Here is a 16,174-nt window from a genome sequence, read left to right as displayed (position 1 = left end):
TATCTGCCTGCTGGACATGCTCCCCAAATACCTTACAGTTTCCAAGCTAGACCCACTGTTCACAAGCCCTTCACCAACCTCCATCCTTCTTTTTTTTTTTTTTACTTTATTTTACTTTATAATACTGTATTGGTTTTGCCATACATTGACATGAATCCGCCACGGGTATACATGAGTTCCCAATCCTGAACCCCCCTCCCACCACCCACCCCCAACCTCCATTCTTTACCAACAAAACCAACCCAGTTGTTCTCCCACAGTCCCAGAGCACATTTAGGTAAGTCCATTTTAAAAACCCTCAAGATAAGGGCTTCTCTGGTGGTCCATTGGTTAAAAATCTGCCTTTCAATGCAGGGGACATGGGTTCGATCCCTGGTTGGAGACTAAGATCCCATATGATTAATGTGCTACAATGAAGCCCCAGTGTAGCAAAATAAGTAAATAAAATCTCAGAATCACACATGACTGCTGTATTTCACATATTTCATGGCAAATTTGTTATCAAACCCTGTAAATTATTTCTTCCTAATAGTTTTCAACTTCATTCCCACTCTTTCCTCTTTATGTCCTCTAAGACTGCCTTAAATCAGACACTTGTTATTTCAGTATTGCTGTCATTTCAATACCACTGTAATAGCTTCCCCTCTTTCTCCTTCCTCCCTTTCTTACCTCTGAAAATATGTATTGAGTGACTATTATTTATCAGGCCCTGAGCTGGCAGAGGGGAGGCAAAAGAGAACAGACAGAAGGATCCTAAATCTCACTCTAACTTTAACCTGATCCTAATCCTCAATTTCATTCTCTCTTCATAATGTGAAGAGAGTCAGACATTAAACAGATAAATAATTTGTTCAGGATAACAGAGATCTTGTTTTCTACTCCAGGAGGTCAGGGCTTCCTAGTCTGAGGGTTGCATTATAACCCTTACTTTGGAAAGTGTCTGGAATGGTAAGAACTGGAGTTGTGCAAGAGGAGGGGAAAGGAAGTGGCCAGACCCTAAGGAGAAGGGAGAAGGCATGAGACTGGCATGGATAGGCTACTGGGAGGGGCCGATGTGCAGGAGGTTCTACAAGTGCTGGGAATCTGATTGCAATTGTGCACAGTACTCCAAAGGGATTGAGACCTCTGCTGGGGGAAGCTTGGATGCGTGCCTGTGGAAGCCTGGCCTGAGCCCTTCAGTCTCAAGGGCAGTGGCAGGAATCCCTTGTGGCAGACCTGTGATCAAAAGAGAGGACCGTTGTGGGAGTGTCTCTGCAACCTGCTGGGCAAAAGAGCCCAACAGAGGCTACAGGACCAGCCAGCAACAGAGAGCAAGCAGCACAGTAGTTACACGACCAAAGAGCAAGACACGTCTCCACTGTCATGCCAATACGTAGGCCCTACGGCCTAACATGACCCATTTTGGGATGGGAGGTAATAACTGCAGTTTCCTCCGTATAAGGCAATAAAATGCTGACTTCATGTCATGAGCCTTATGCCATGAGCCATTTCTAGAAGGCCAAACAGGCTAATTAATTTGTTCTTTCTTCAAAAGAAAATAATCCAAAAAGGAAATAAATATGTTTTTAAAAATCACCAATTAGTTGTGTTATCACGAGCAGGCCAGGAGTCCCCTATGGGTCTCAGTTTCCCTGTCTTTAAAATGTGGGGGATGATGCTAAAAGAGTTCCAGCTGTACCATCCCAGGGTTTTTTATGATGTCTCCTCCAAAGAACAGAATTGTTAATACAATAACTTGAGAGTTTCTTTCTTTAACCATGTGGGTTGCTCTCCCAGCTGAGAAAATGAAAGCTGATGAGGTATTTACGTCATTAACAGAGTTTTTATAATTCCTGCTCGTTCCCCTTACGCTTTTCCTGTATGCTGTCTTCTTTGAGGGCACATGACCTTTCTTTACTTGAGGCAGATCATGTGAAATATACCCAGGAGACCTTCTCACCTGTAGCTATTGGCAGCAGAGAGAGGGGAAAGAAACCCGTCAGTTTAAGAGGTTTTTCACACTAAATGAACAAGAAAACTCACCTGTCTCTCCCCAGTGACAGTGTTAGCTCAGGGGCTTCCCAGGTGGTGCTAGTGCTAAAGAACCCAGCTGCCAGTGCAGGAGACATAAGAGAAGACGGTTTAATCCCTGAGTCGGGAAGGTCCCCTGGAAGAGGGCACAGCAACTCACTCCAGGATTCTTGCCTGGAAAATTCCATGGACAGAGGAGTCTGGTGGGCTACAGTCCATGGGGCCGCTGAGTCAGACACAACTGAGCAGGCGTGCACACACACAAACCCCTTCAGACAGGCTTCCCCGGGCAAATAGCCAGCTTCTCCCATGGACCTTGGGAAAAGGGGTTGTTAAGAGAATGCAGCTTTACTGAACTTGGCATTTAATTACTCAAGTGGGTTTAATGTTGGACAAGGGTGGCTAGAAGGAGTCAATGTAATTTTCAACTGGTTGGGGGGGTGGGTAGATTGCTAGATGAGACTTAGAGGCACAGACTCCAAGACAGATGGCCAGTTCTTATCACTGGCTTGGCCACTTAACAGCTCTGTGACTTTGGGCAAATTGCCTTCTGTCTCTCATATATAAAATGGGAACAATAACAGTATCTGGTTCATAGGATGATTGTGAGGATTTTATTATGAAGCTTAAGTGTGAGTTAGTTATAGTTGTAAAGCACAAAGAATAGGTCCTGACACACTGTAAGAACTTTGCGGTTGCTAGTGTTGTTTTTTATATGCCAAGCAATACAGTTTGCCCAAAACATCTTCAGTGCTTAAATCAGAGGTTGAAGTTTACAGCTTCAAAACTCAGCTTAAAAGCAATTCTGTATCATTGAGTAAGAAATTTAACAGCCTACTATGTGGTTTCCAAATCTGAGGTTAGATCACCTCATGGGAACTGGGTAAATGACACACACCCCCCCGCCCCTGCCAAAGAGTAAAAATGTTATGGACACTCAGAAGAACTGTCTTACAGGTGACAGTCTAAGTAACAAAATCTGCAGAGTCAATCTTTTTCAAAAGGATACACCTGAACTGCTTGATAAATAACATTCTGGGATTTCTCTAACTTTCCTGAAAGGAGTTTTTTGGTGTGTCAGTATCTAGGTGAAGACAATGGCACCCCACTCCAGTACTCTTGCCTGGAGGATCCCATGGGCAGAGGAGCCTGGTGGGTTGCAGTCCCTGGGGTCACTAAGAGTCAGACACAACTGAAGCGACTTAGCAGCCGCAGCAGTGGCAGCCAGTATCTAGAAAGGTGCTTTCAGCTTTTCTTCAAGATGTAGAAACAGCAAACAAGGATATCAAAACCTTTCCTGCTTGGTTAAAAAGAAAGCCATGTGACAGACCAGGAAATCTGCACTGTTATCCACTGAAGGAAGTGATCAACAGTCACATATTTTCTTAATTTCTGAATTTAACATTTAAGATTTCCAGAATAGTTTTTACTTGCACAATGCCACTGAACCTCAGAGTGTAAGAGCATAGCCTACCTTTCGTTTACCAACTGAGTGTGAGAACAGCTTTCAGGTGCTGATTTTCTCTATGGCTTGAAAAGTTAACGTAAGACATTGCTAAAGTTGTGCTGGGCTTCCCTGGTGACTCTGTTGGTAAGGAATCCACCTGGTTGGTGACAATAGGTGGATTACCATAACCTCTCTCTCTTTTTTTTTGGGGGGGGGGGAGGACTTCTTTAAACTTTTTTTTTCCTAAAATGAGAATGAGTTTTTTAAATAACTGAAAGCCTTTTTAAAATAAGTATTTGATATTTAGCTGATTTTCTTAAAAAAAAAAAAAACAGTTAATTAGCTTGCCTTCCTTTTAGAAATGGCCCAGGGAATAAAGACATGAAGTTAGCACTTTTTATGCCTTAAAAAGAGGAAACTTTGCAATTGCCCAATTCTCAATTCCAGCATAGTCCATGGGTCCTGGGCAGTAAACAGTGTTAGGTCTCATGATAGTGATGTGTCAGAAAGACCTCATTTCTACTGTTTTTGACAGTGACTCTTTATCATACTGATCACAAGTGCTGGTGCTAGATAACTAGACCAGAAAACCCCGTAGATGAAAAGATAAGGCCCCAGATGCTTTCTAACACCTCCCAATTTGTTTGTTGGAGATCTGGGGTTAAATCTTGGTGAGAGGTAAATGTAAGTTTGATGATCTTATACTACGTTCCTTTGTGTGCGTGTGTGTGTTTAATTTAGGTTTTGTTTTGAACAACATTTTATCCTGAAGTCACATGGTAGCATACAGTATTTAAGATTCTCAGTTCCCCTTACTACAGAACTACCAGTTGTAGCTTCAGAAACTGGCCTTAATGAGAATAAGATGATATAAGAAAGCAAAGCCCAGGTTGGGTTTTTGCAAGGTATTAGGATGTTTCTCAAAAGAATCCCTTTCTCAGTGCTGAGGTGAAATTGCTATTTCAGTGGAGGATGACTAGCACTTCTGCACTCTCTTACTTTATGGTCATTGACAGCTGTAAACTCCCTGCATATATGGCACCTACTTCATTTCACAGAGTATCACACACTCTCAGGAAGATAAAAAATGTCCAAGCCTTGGTTCCAACTTCCAGAAGCTTCCAGTCTTATTGGAGAGACATTCTGTGGAAACACCCAAAGAGCTCATGCAAAGCAGATCGAATGGACCCCATTTAAAAGATCTGTGTCAAGATGTTTCTTTATCCGGGTTGTGCCTTTCTCAATAAAGCCCAGGCTCCTAGCAGTCATGGGAATCTCATTTTCACAATCTAATGCATGTTTTGTTTCTGACTTCAGCCCCTCTGTTAAATGCATGGTTTTTTGTCATCACGTCTTCTTGTTCTCAGGACCTTCTTGCTGATTTTAGGAGCTTCTAAATCTTATGACCAAATAATATCCTCAGAATCTTCCTCATATTTCCCTAGATCTGAAAAGACATGACTATTTAGCACTGATTCTGGGCAGCCTATTTCTTTACTGGTTCTAATGAGTCTTCTAAAGGTGTTGACTATAACCTTTATATCTTTTCACCAATACTTATTACCATCCTTTTTAGCAAAGTGGAGTTTTTAAGTCCTTGCCTTTTTATCAGCAATTAGCAAATTCCAGACCTCTTGCTTACAATTCAGTTAATTTTAGAACTGAGTGAAATTATTGTCTGTGCTTTGCTTTTGTGCTTCATTTCTTTTTCTTATCATTTATCCATTCAACAAACATTTCATTGAACACTGAACTATGACAGGCACTACGCTAGTAAATAAAAACATAAAGGTGAAAGAGACTTGATTCCTTCCTCAAGGACACCACATCTGGTAGAAAAGACAGAAAATCAGCCCATATGGTACCTTTGTGTGAAAGAGAAAAAGTCCTCCTTGCCTCCTAGCAGAGGCAGCTCTGCACTAGGCCTCCACTGACGCAGCAAGCAGAGAACAGGATGGACTTCAGCCCCTCTTGCTTTCCTGACCAGGGATCCTTGTCCTTGGGCGCAACCTGAGCAATCCTATGCAATAGCCCTGGACATGGAAACCGCATGTTATACTACAATGTGATAAGCACAGAGAAGAGAGGGCCTGACCATCTGGTAGGATGGGAATCTGGGGGAGGTTTCATAGAAGAGATTAAGTGTGAGCTGAGACACAAAGAAGCTCATTCAGTGAAGGGGCTGAGGAGCAGAGGGAAGATGTACAAAGCCAAGCAGGTTTGAAGAGCACGGCATGTTTGAGGCTTTCTGAGTCACTGATGATGGCAGAATGCCAAGTGGGGGCTGAGGGTGGAAGAGATTTGACAAGAATTGAAGCTGGAACACACTATAGCAATGGTCTAGGTCCTTGTTACTCAAAGTTCTAGACTCCTCCATAGGGCAGCTTTGGCATTACCAGGCAAATGGTAGAAGTGCAAAATCTTGGGCCTCATCAAGACCTATTGAATCTGAACCTGCATTCTAACAAGCAGAAGTTAAGAGAGTTAAAACTGTCTCTCTCTGGAGAAAAGGATTAAAGCTGAAAGAATAGAGCTTTTCCTTGTAACTGGATTGTTTTTCATTATTAGCTCTTCTGTGTGATCTCACTTTATAAACCAATGTACATGAAACATCTGGGGAAAAAATTAAGAGAGTAATTAGGAAATAAGAAAATAAAAGTGGCATGGCTATTCTTAAGGGTGAAGAGCAAAAAAGAAAAAGGATAACTGCTGTGCTTCCCTGGTGGTCCAATGGATAAGAATCTGCCTTGCAATACAGGGGACACACGTTCACTCACTGGTCTGGGAAGATATCACATCCCTCAGGGCAGCTAAGCCTGCGAACCGCAACTACTGAGCCCACAGGATCCAACTGCTGAAGCCTGCAAGCCTAGAGCCAGTGCTCCCCAACAAGAAAATCCACTGCAATGAGAAGCCCTCGCACTGCAACTAGAGAGTAGCCCCACCTCGCCGCAACTAGAGAAAGTCCGCATGCAGCAGTGAAGACCCAGCACAGCCAAACAATAAGATAAATAAATAGAAATCTTAAAAAAAAAAAAAATTACCCAGGAAGGAAGGCAAATGAAAGTGATCTATGAAGCTCTGTTTCATCCTCTTCTCTTCTGCTTCTTTTTGCCCATTTATTCATTCAACGATTCAGCTATTTAGTGTATATATTGAGCACCAATTATTTGTCCGGCATGGATATCTGCATTTTCCTAGTAACTGCAGGGATTCCTACACACTTTCAGATCTCACAAGAGAGCCCAAGAGATCCCTTCCCCAAGGGGTCTGACAGCCACTCTCTTCCCTGTGCTAGATCCTCTCCCTCTCTAGCCCTGGGAGGGCCATCAGGGCAGCAAGAACAGTTGAAGCTGGGAGGCTCTGGGGTTTCTGTTCTTTGCTCAACCCTCTGCATGTGGTTTCCCTGATTCTTTTTCTCCAAGGGGAATCCTAAGTGGGGGAAAAAAATCCAGGTTCAAGTATGGCTTCAGGGTCTGTGGAAGATCATGATTGGACCTGACTGAGTGAGGGGCCGGTTCTGGTTTTGGTAAGCCACTGAGGTAAGAGCTGGGGTATATCCCTCTGAGCCACTGACTAATTTCCCCTCAAAAGGAGAAGACTAGGCTGAAGCGTTTGAGGTACACATAAGGGACCTTTGAGGTAGGGGAAGCAAAAGAGAAATAATGCTTTTCCCCCAAACTCTGTCTGGGAATTCATCACAGAAACCACTTAAGGCAAGAGTGTCATCATTCTGTGCTAGAAAACCACGTTACCACAAAACACAGATGACAAAAGAAAGGTGAAGTGGGTGGCATGGTGGTTGTCTGGTGTGGTTTTTTAAACAGATTCCACAATATAAGTATAAAAAGACCAGTTCAAATGCTTGCCATGAGTAAGTCGCTCAGCTTATGTGTTCTCTCTGTGTATGGGTTCAGAATCAGGAGACAGGGGAAACAGGGAAGAAATATGCAAACATCAAGATTCTACCCTTGTGCTGCCTGCGCAAATTTAATCTTTGAGATGATAAAAATAACAGTCTTGCTCAGATTTATGCAGAAAGAAAATATAATTGAGACCTCCTAATGTCTCTCATTTCCTTCAGAAAGTCTATAGGTACTAAAGACTTCTTTTAAGCAGCCCCACAGATTGCTCGAGTTTAAAAAAGAGACAAAAAGAGGAAGAAAGAATTTGTTGTAATTTGATATGTGGAGACCATGTTGAGGTTTAAATGGCTGGTTTTTTCTTAGAATAACCCGTGCTAAGAGTGTTGTAATTGAAAGTGAAAGTGACACTTTCATGCATCTGTGCCCACCCACCAACTGTTACTGGTCTACAAAGCCCCGTGTGGTTGGTGCTTTATAAGAGGGCTACAAATGATCAAGCTGTAGACTGCAGATGTGCCTTTATATGTCAGCATGATTTTGCATGAATGAGGGATTTTTTTTTTAAGCTTTAACTTTTGGGGCTGTATATATAAAACAACCTGTGTTTTAAACAACAGATTTACATTAACCTTCAAGGCAACTGATTCCCCAGGACAGACAGATATGGCTCCTTTACTCCTATCACCCAAGAAAGATTAGTTGAGTTTGTCATAATCTGCCTGAAACTGCTTTTTACCACTTCTTTTTCCTCTGCGGCAGTTTTCCAGGTGGAGAGGAAGTGTCTGAACCTGTGCCCCCTGTGTCCTGGGTTTTAGTTACAACTGGAGGTCAGTGTCTACTGATGGGTAGTTACTTATGTTTGCTTGGAAGCAGAAACATATCTCCCAATATGTTTTCCTTTTTAAGTATGTTTCTCTCCCAACATACACTTTCCTCTGTGGTTTGGTGTAAAGAACTTTGTTGTTACATTAAACCTGTATTTGGACCCCAGGACTGCTACCTACTTGCTGGTTGTGGTACTTTGGACATAGGACTCTCAGCTTCCGTTTCTTATCACAGAAAGGCGATAAACTTACCTATTTTGCCAGATTGTTGTAAGGGCTTGTGCATGTGTTCGTGCTAATGTCTGACTCTTTGTGATCCCTTGGAATGTAGCCTGCTAGCGTCCTCTGTCCATGGAATTCTCCAGGCAAGAATACTGGGGTGGGTTGTCATGCCCTTCTCCAGGAAATCTTCCTGACCCAGGTATTGAACCTGCGTCTCCTGCATTGCAGGCAGATTCTTTACGGCTGAGCCACCGGGGAAACCCCTATAAAGGATTAAATGATATAATTTATGTGGAACAGCCCACAGTGTGTTTAGCATTGGCAGATTTCCCTACATGTTAGTTTCTTCTTTGCTTTCATTTACGATCAATGCAAAGATAGAGGAAAACAACAGAATGAGAAAGACTAGAGATCTCTTCAAGAAAATTAGAGATACCAAGGGAATATTTCATGCAAAGATGGGCTCAATAAAGGACAGAAATGGTATGGACCTAACAGAAGAAAAAGATATTAAGAAGAGGTGGCAAGAATACATGGAAGAACTGTACAAAAAAGAGCTTCACAACTGAGATAATCACGTTGGTGTGATCACTCACCTAGAGCCAGACATCCTGGAATGTGAAGTCAAGTGGCCTTAGAAAGCATCACTACGAACAAAGCTAGTGGAGGTGATGGAATTCCAGTTAAGCTACTTCAAATCCTGGAAGATGATGCTGTGAAAGTGCTGCACTCAATATGCCAACAAATTTGGAAAACTCAGCCGTGGCCACAGGACTGGAAAAGGTCAGTTTTCATTCCAATCCCAAAGAAAGGCAATGCCAAAGAATGCTCAAACTACTGCACAATTGCACTCATCTCACACGCAGGTAAAATAATGCTCAAGATTCTCCAAGCCAGTCTTCAGCAATACGTGAACCGTGAACTCCCTGATGTTCAAGCTGGTTTTAGAAAAGGCAGAGGAACCAGAGATCAAATTGCTAACATCTGCTGAATCATAGAAAAAGCAAGAGAGTTCCAGAAAACCATCTATTTCTGCTTTATTGACTATGCCAAAGCCTTTGACTGTGTAGACCACAATAAACTGGAAAATTCTGAAAGAGATGGGAATACAGACCACCTGACCTGCCTCTTGAGAAACCTATATGCAGGTCAGGAAGCAACAGTTAGAACTGGACATGGAACAACAGACTGGTTCCCTATAGGAAAAGGAGTACGTCAAGGCTGTATATTGTCACCGTGCTTATTTAACTTATATGCAGAGTACATCATAAGAAACGCTGGGCTGGAAGAAGCACAAGCTGGAATCAAGATTGCTGGGAGAAATATCAATAACCTCAGGTATGCAGATGACACCACCCTTATGGCAGAAAATGAAGAGGAACTAAAAAGCCTCTTGATGAAAGTGAAAGAGGAGAGTGAAAAAGTTGGTTTAAAGCTCAACATTCAGAAAACGAAGATCATGGCATCTGGTCCCATCATTTCATGGGATAGATAGATGGGGAAACAGTGGTAACAGTGTCAGACTTTATTTTGGGGGGCTCCAAAATCACTGCAGATGGTGATTGCTGCCATGAAATTAAAAGATGCTTACTCCTTGGAAGGGAAGTATGACCAACTTAGATAGCACATTGAAAAGCAGAGATATTACTTTGCCAGCACAGGTCCATCTAGTCAAGGCTATGGTTTTTCCAGTAGTCATGTATGGATGTGAGAGTTGGACTGTGAAGAAGGCTGAGTGCTGAAGAATTGATGCTTTTGAACTGTGGTGTTGGAGAAGACTCTTGAGAGTCCCTTGGACTGCAAGGAGATCCAACCAGTTTATTCTAAAGGAGATCAGTCCTGGGTGTTCATTGGAAGGACTGATGCTGAAGCTGAAACTACAATACTTTGGCCACTTCATGCAAAGAGTTGACTCATTGGAAAAGACTGTGATGCTGGGAGGGATTGGGGGCAGGAGGAGAAGGGGATGACAGAGGGCGAGATGGCTGAATGGCACAACCGACTCGATGGACGTGAGTTTGAGTGAACTCCGGGAGTTGGTGAAGGACAGGGAGTCCTGGCGTGCTGTGATTCATGGGCTCTCAAAGAGTCGGACATGACTGAGTGACTGAACTGAACTGAACTGAATTGAGGAAAGGGCCCAAGAGGGAGCTTGGGAGAAGCATGGATGATAGGTAAGAAAGGAAAAGAGGAATAAAAGGAAATAACCTTGGATTGGCAAGCTCTAGTCCACATGCTCAGCATATCTGTACCGCAGCATGTAAAATAATTTGCATGTTTCATGTTATTTGAGTTTGTGGGGAGTGAGCTGCTTTGACTTGATACTCCTGGAAACTGTGCCCAGTGGCTTGCTATCATGAGAGTGTGTCTTCAGGCAATTTGTGAGGATCATTCAAGCTGCTCACAAGGACAGATGTGTAACTGAGGAGTCCTGCTTTCAAAGAATCCCAATTCTAGTTAATGCCCAAATAACTCTGAGATTCACCTCTCGCCTGACTGCAGGAACATCAATATCTGACTTCTCCTCCCTCAAACTTCTGGGAATTCCTAGGGAGTGCTTATTTCAGTCAACTACTTGGAGCCTCAAGGGTAGCCCTTCTCAATGGGGAATAGACTGCAACATTTAGCCTAACTTTACTTAAGGAGAAAGAAAAAATGATGCATAAAAGAAAAAATATCTGGATCCTCCAAAATATCTCCTAAGTGCTTGCTAAGTTGCTTCAGTCCTGTCTGACTCTTTGTGACCCCATGGACTGTAGCTCACCAGGCTCCTCTGTCCATGGGATTCTCCAGGCAAGAATACTGGAGTGGGTTGCTATGCCTTCCTCCAAGGGATCTTCCTGACCCAGGGGATCAAACCCATGTCTCCTGCGGCTCCTGCATTCCAGGCAGATTCTTTACTGGTGAGCCACTGGGGAAGTCCAAAACATTTCCTATCCTTCTCTCAAAGGAAGGGTATCTCTCCCTCAGTCCCTATCCTGCTGCCGTGGTGGAGGGACCAAGTTTCCTATAGACCAGAGTCCATTAACCAAGCTTCTCCTTCCAGACCCCAAGGAAACACAGGTTCAAGACTGTAATTCTACTCACTGCAAAGACAACCTTTTTGCATAATCAGTGCTTTTTATGTTCACTACCTTGTGTAATATATGTATAGCAAGTACTCAAATATTTGCTGAGTCAATAAAGCAGAGGTCTCCAACCCCCGGCCCTGTTAGGAACCTGGCTGCACAGCAGGAGGCGAGCAAGTGAAGCTTCCTCTGCCACTCCCCACCGCTTGCATTATATCCTAAACCATTCTGTGACCCCCACCTTTGCCCCCCAGGTCTGGAAAAACTGTCTTCCATGAAGCCAGTCCCTGGTGTCAGAAAGGTTGGGACTGCGGGAATAAAGGAATGAACGGTCTCAAACTTTCTGTTCCAGATCAGGATCTTGGCTTTACCTTTATGTGATTAAAAAAAAATTATTAATCTTCTTACCCTGAAATAATCCATCTCAAATGTAAATTTAATATCTTTCTTCTAGAAAAACATAAAACAACCCAGAAAACTAAAAATACAAGTAGCTTCTCCCCATCTCTGCACCTCAACTTCTTATTTCTAGCAATTAAGATTTCATGAAATATTTGCCCCCACCCTAAGCTGTCACACCTCATTATAGAGGACATTTACTGTTAAGAGCATATTTTCTGCAAATCCCAGGATTTTCACTTCTGCATGAAGTCTGACTGAGCAGACTCTGTTATCCCCCAATCCAGCTTTTAAGACAAGTTACTTATACTAGTAGTTAAGGGTTCCTTAAGTTCAGGTTCTATGGTTATATACTAACTGTGATAGGAAATTCAGTGTATTATCTTTAATTCCTTCAAAATACAGCCAGATAAGATTCATTGCTTTACATAGGAAGAAACTAAGGCTGAGAGAGCATCAGCTGCCTCTGGTGATGTAGCTGGTTAGTGGCAGAGTTGCCTTCAACCCAGGCCTACACCTTCTCTTAGCCTTAAGGCTGGTTGTAAAGGAACAGACAGACTCAACTAGGCAACTTTATGAAATTACTCCCCATTTCCCACTTCTCCACAGTATTCTGCCTCAAGCTTATTGGGCTTCCAGGTAGTGCTAGGGTAAAGAACCTGCCTGCAATGCAGGAGACATAAGAGATGTGGGTTCGATCCCTGGGTTGGGAAGATCCCCTGGAGGAGGCCATGGCAACCCACTCCAGTATTCTTGCCCGGATAATCCCATGGACAGAGGAGCCTGGAGGGCTATGGTCCATAGGGTTGAAAAGAGTCAGACATGACTGAAGTGACCTAGCACGAACAAGGAGCTTTTTAAAGTCTTAAAAGACTTTGTGGCCTAAATGAAATTATTTCTAAAGACAGAAAGATGGAGCAATGGGTGGGTATATATGTAGGGGAAAGGGTAGGGACTTCCCAGAATCTCTCAGAACACATGCAAACACAGCCACCTACTTTTCCTACAGTCACTGATCCTGTCTGGAGGCAAGTCTTTCGCACAATACTCTTAAGACTTCCAGTTACTTCCTTAAGGTCAAGCCCAGAATTTCACATCAGTCCTTCTCTACTCCTGACAACATCTACCAGTCAAAAGGAAAATATCTGTTACCCTTTACAAGTTTCTCGTCCTGTGTCATCAGCCCCACTATGTTCTTAGATACAAAGAGTGTTGAAAGCAGGATGTTTGAGTTTAAAAACAGAGTTTAGGGGAAAAAATAATAACACTAAAAAAAGGAATATGGCAAGGTGACATAGTTATCAAGGAACCATGCCAATTAAGCTTGAAAAGCTGACTCATTTGATGATTCATTGACAGAAGATTTTAAGAACTTATTTCAGTTGGTAGTGGTAAGTTCATTTGAGGATAAGATCTTGAGAGTCAAGCTGAAATGAAAGATTCCTGTCTCTGATATCACTGTGAAACACAAGTGAAGCTGAACTTTAGAATGAGATAATTCATTGGAAGGAGAGAGCAAGAAGGGAATTTAAGAACTGTTTCACTCTAACTCGATTCCCGCAAGAGAAGGTAGCTAGTTTGAGAAATCATAGGGTTTTAGGGCAAGAAGGAGACCTTATAAATTTACCTCCTAAAAGAAGAGTACCTTCTAGAGCATCATGAAAAATGGCATTTCCAGGCTATGAGACTATTTCCAAGAACTGGGAGGTTAACTTTCGATGAGTATCTCAAGTTGTAAGCAAGTCCTTTTCAGTTCTGGGTGAAACTCTACTTAAATGTAACTTGTACCCATTGAACTTGACGTTCGTGTCTTCCCTTAATAAACCTTCTTCAGGAGAAATACACCCAACTTTTAAGGTATTACTAGGTTATGGTGGTTTCCAGCCCCATCACCATCTTAGGTGCTTCCTCCAGATTTATTCCCACATATCAGTGTTCCAGTTAACAGACAGAGCCCAGAATAGACCAAACATTCTAGATGCAGTCTGGTCTAGATATAGTAGGAAGACAGCAAGACTATCTGCTCCCAGCTTTGGACAATATCCTGCTATTGGTGGTTCTGAAGTTCTCCTTAGTTTTTGGCAACTAGATTTCAGTTCAGCTTGCACTTGTAGCTGTGGCACAGTTATAACTGACAAGTATGGTATCAGTCATATTTTTTCATATTAGGCCCCCAGAAAGAAGTCAGCTTCTTAATAGTTGCTTTGTCAGCCTGACTTCTTCTCCAACCATATTAATTTATTCACATGAATATAAATGTAATCCTTTATTATATGCTATGCTACAAATAAAGATGTTCTGTGTCCTTGGCACCTCCCTGAATTACCAAACTGGTAATGTTACTAAAAATAGAAATGGAGTAAATTGGGCAAGTTATTTAACTTCTCTGAACCAAGTTTCCTTATCTCTGATTTAGGAGTAGTTGCCCTACTCCCTTAACTGTTAGGAAGGCTGCTTCCCAGGTGGCTTCATGGTAAAGAACCCACCTGCCAATGCAGGAGACACATGTTTGATCCCTGGGTCGGGAAGATCCCCTGGAGGAGGAAATGGCAACCCACTGCAGTCTTCTTGCCTGGGAAATCCCATGGGCTATATAGTCCATAGGGTCACAAAAGAGTCAGACATGACTTAGCAGCTCAACCAGAATAAAGACATTTAAAAATGCTTGTCAGGGAGTCCAGTGGTAGTCCAGTAGTTAAGAATCTGCCTGCTAAACCAGGGGATATGGATTTGATCCCTGGTCTGGGATGATTCCACACGCCACAGGGCAACTAAGCCTGAATGCCACAACTGCTGAATCAGAGTTCTAGAGCCCACCGTCCGCAACTGCTGAAGCCTGTACACCCTGGAGCCAGTCCTCTGCACCAAGGAGACGCGGTGATGAGAAGCCTGAGCACCACAACTAAAGAAAGCCCATACACAGCAACAAACAACCAGTGTAGCCAAAAATAAATATTTTTAAAATCCTTTGAAATTTTAACTTGTCACAGAAATCTAACTTAGAATGATGACTTGTCACTAATGCTGATAGAATTAGTTTGTGTTTTATTTGCTCCCTTCTTACTCCTGTTCATAATGCCTGGTGATTTTTTTAAATATCAGCCTTGCCCCCATTACTCCCCATTCATCACGGAAAATCCTCCAGGCCCAGTGCATTTCTCATCTTCCCCCAGGTCTCTAGTGCTTCTCCCTCCTGTAGAAGCTCCGTTCCACTCTGAATTTCTTTGCTTTATGGTCTGTTCCACACATCAGACAATTTTATGTGGCCTTGTTTTTTATACAACTTTTCCTATGTATGATGTATTCCTCCCACTTCCTATAAATTCCCCAGGGTGAAGCATATCTAATATAGACTTTGTATCTCACACAATGCTGATTGAGGCTCAGACTTTCAAGACAGAACTGGATAGATCCTGGGAACTAAACCTTTCCTCCCAGCAGCTCAGAAAGGGAGGACATGCCGTCCGGGTAGTCTGATGAATTTCCCATCTTGCTGACGAACATTCAGAAAAGTAGGGTCTCTATCAGCCTGAGCTTGAACTTTCATTTTGACTCGGGGGGTTATAGCTGGAGTTGTCAGTCTGGCATTTTTCCTAACACTTTCAAATGTCACATTTTAGCATCTAGTAGTCACTGTCCTTTCCTCCTCTTCATTTTTAGAACACTCAGAAGAGTTTTTGCGTTTTGGAAAGACCCCTCTCGCTCCCCAGCCCTGAGTTTTCTGCGTTTAGGAGGGTGGTTCTTGAGGATGACTCCCCAGAGCACCACTCGGAAAGAACGCGAGCCGCTCGTGCTGTCACACGTGTGTCATGTGCTGTGTTGCAGCCCAGTCATGCGGTGCGTGCAGCGGCCAATGCGACGTTCAGTTAAGCAGGCAAGATGTTGGCAACCCCAGAACCTTCTCAAACTTTCACTTAGCAAATTTTCCTTTTAGTTTCTTTTTAGAGCCTCTTCAAAACACAGGTGAAAGTTTGTATCAGAAAGGGAAAAAACATGAGTTGTGCTTACAAGAGTTTTGCCAAACATATCATTATTCTTGGTATGTGTGCCATGTTTTGATTTTCAAGAAATACAGAACTTCTAAAATTTCAAAAATACTTTTAAACTCTTTCGAATTTAATAATTTATAATGTTAAGTTTAAAGATAATTTTTCAGATTTAAATTGTTAAATGTGTTTTTCAAAACCTTTCAAATACAGGAAGAATATAATGAAAATAAAATTGCCCTTGCACTTATCACATAAATGGAGAGAGTTACTATTATCACATACCACACAAATTTTATAGTTAAAAAAGCAAAGGAAAGGAGAGGAAGGGAGTAAAAAAAGGAAGGAATAT

At 42.5% G+C, this 16,174-nt stretch overlaps 1 long non-coding RNA gene across 3 annotated transcripts in view; it reads left to right on the top strand.

Annotated features, from left to right (window-relative positions):
* The window catches only part of LOC105608034 (uncharacterized), an 87,347-nt gene that overhangs the window by 18,847 nt on the left and 52,326 nt on the right, over positions 1-16,174 (top strand). The window lies entirely within an intron of this gene.

Source organism: Ovis aries, chromosome 2, assembly GCF_016772045.2.
Source record: "Ovis aries strain OAR_USU_Benz2616 breed Rambouillet chromosome 2, ARS-UI_Ramb_v3.0, whole genome shotgun sequence".
In the NCBI taxonomy this organism is placed as follows: Eukaryota; Metazoa; Chordata; class Mammalia; order Artiodactyla; family Bovidae; genus Ovis; species Ovis aries.
This window is presented reverse-complemented; position numbering and strand designations above follow the sequence as displayed.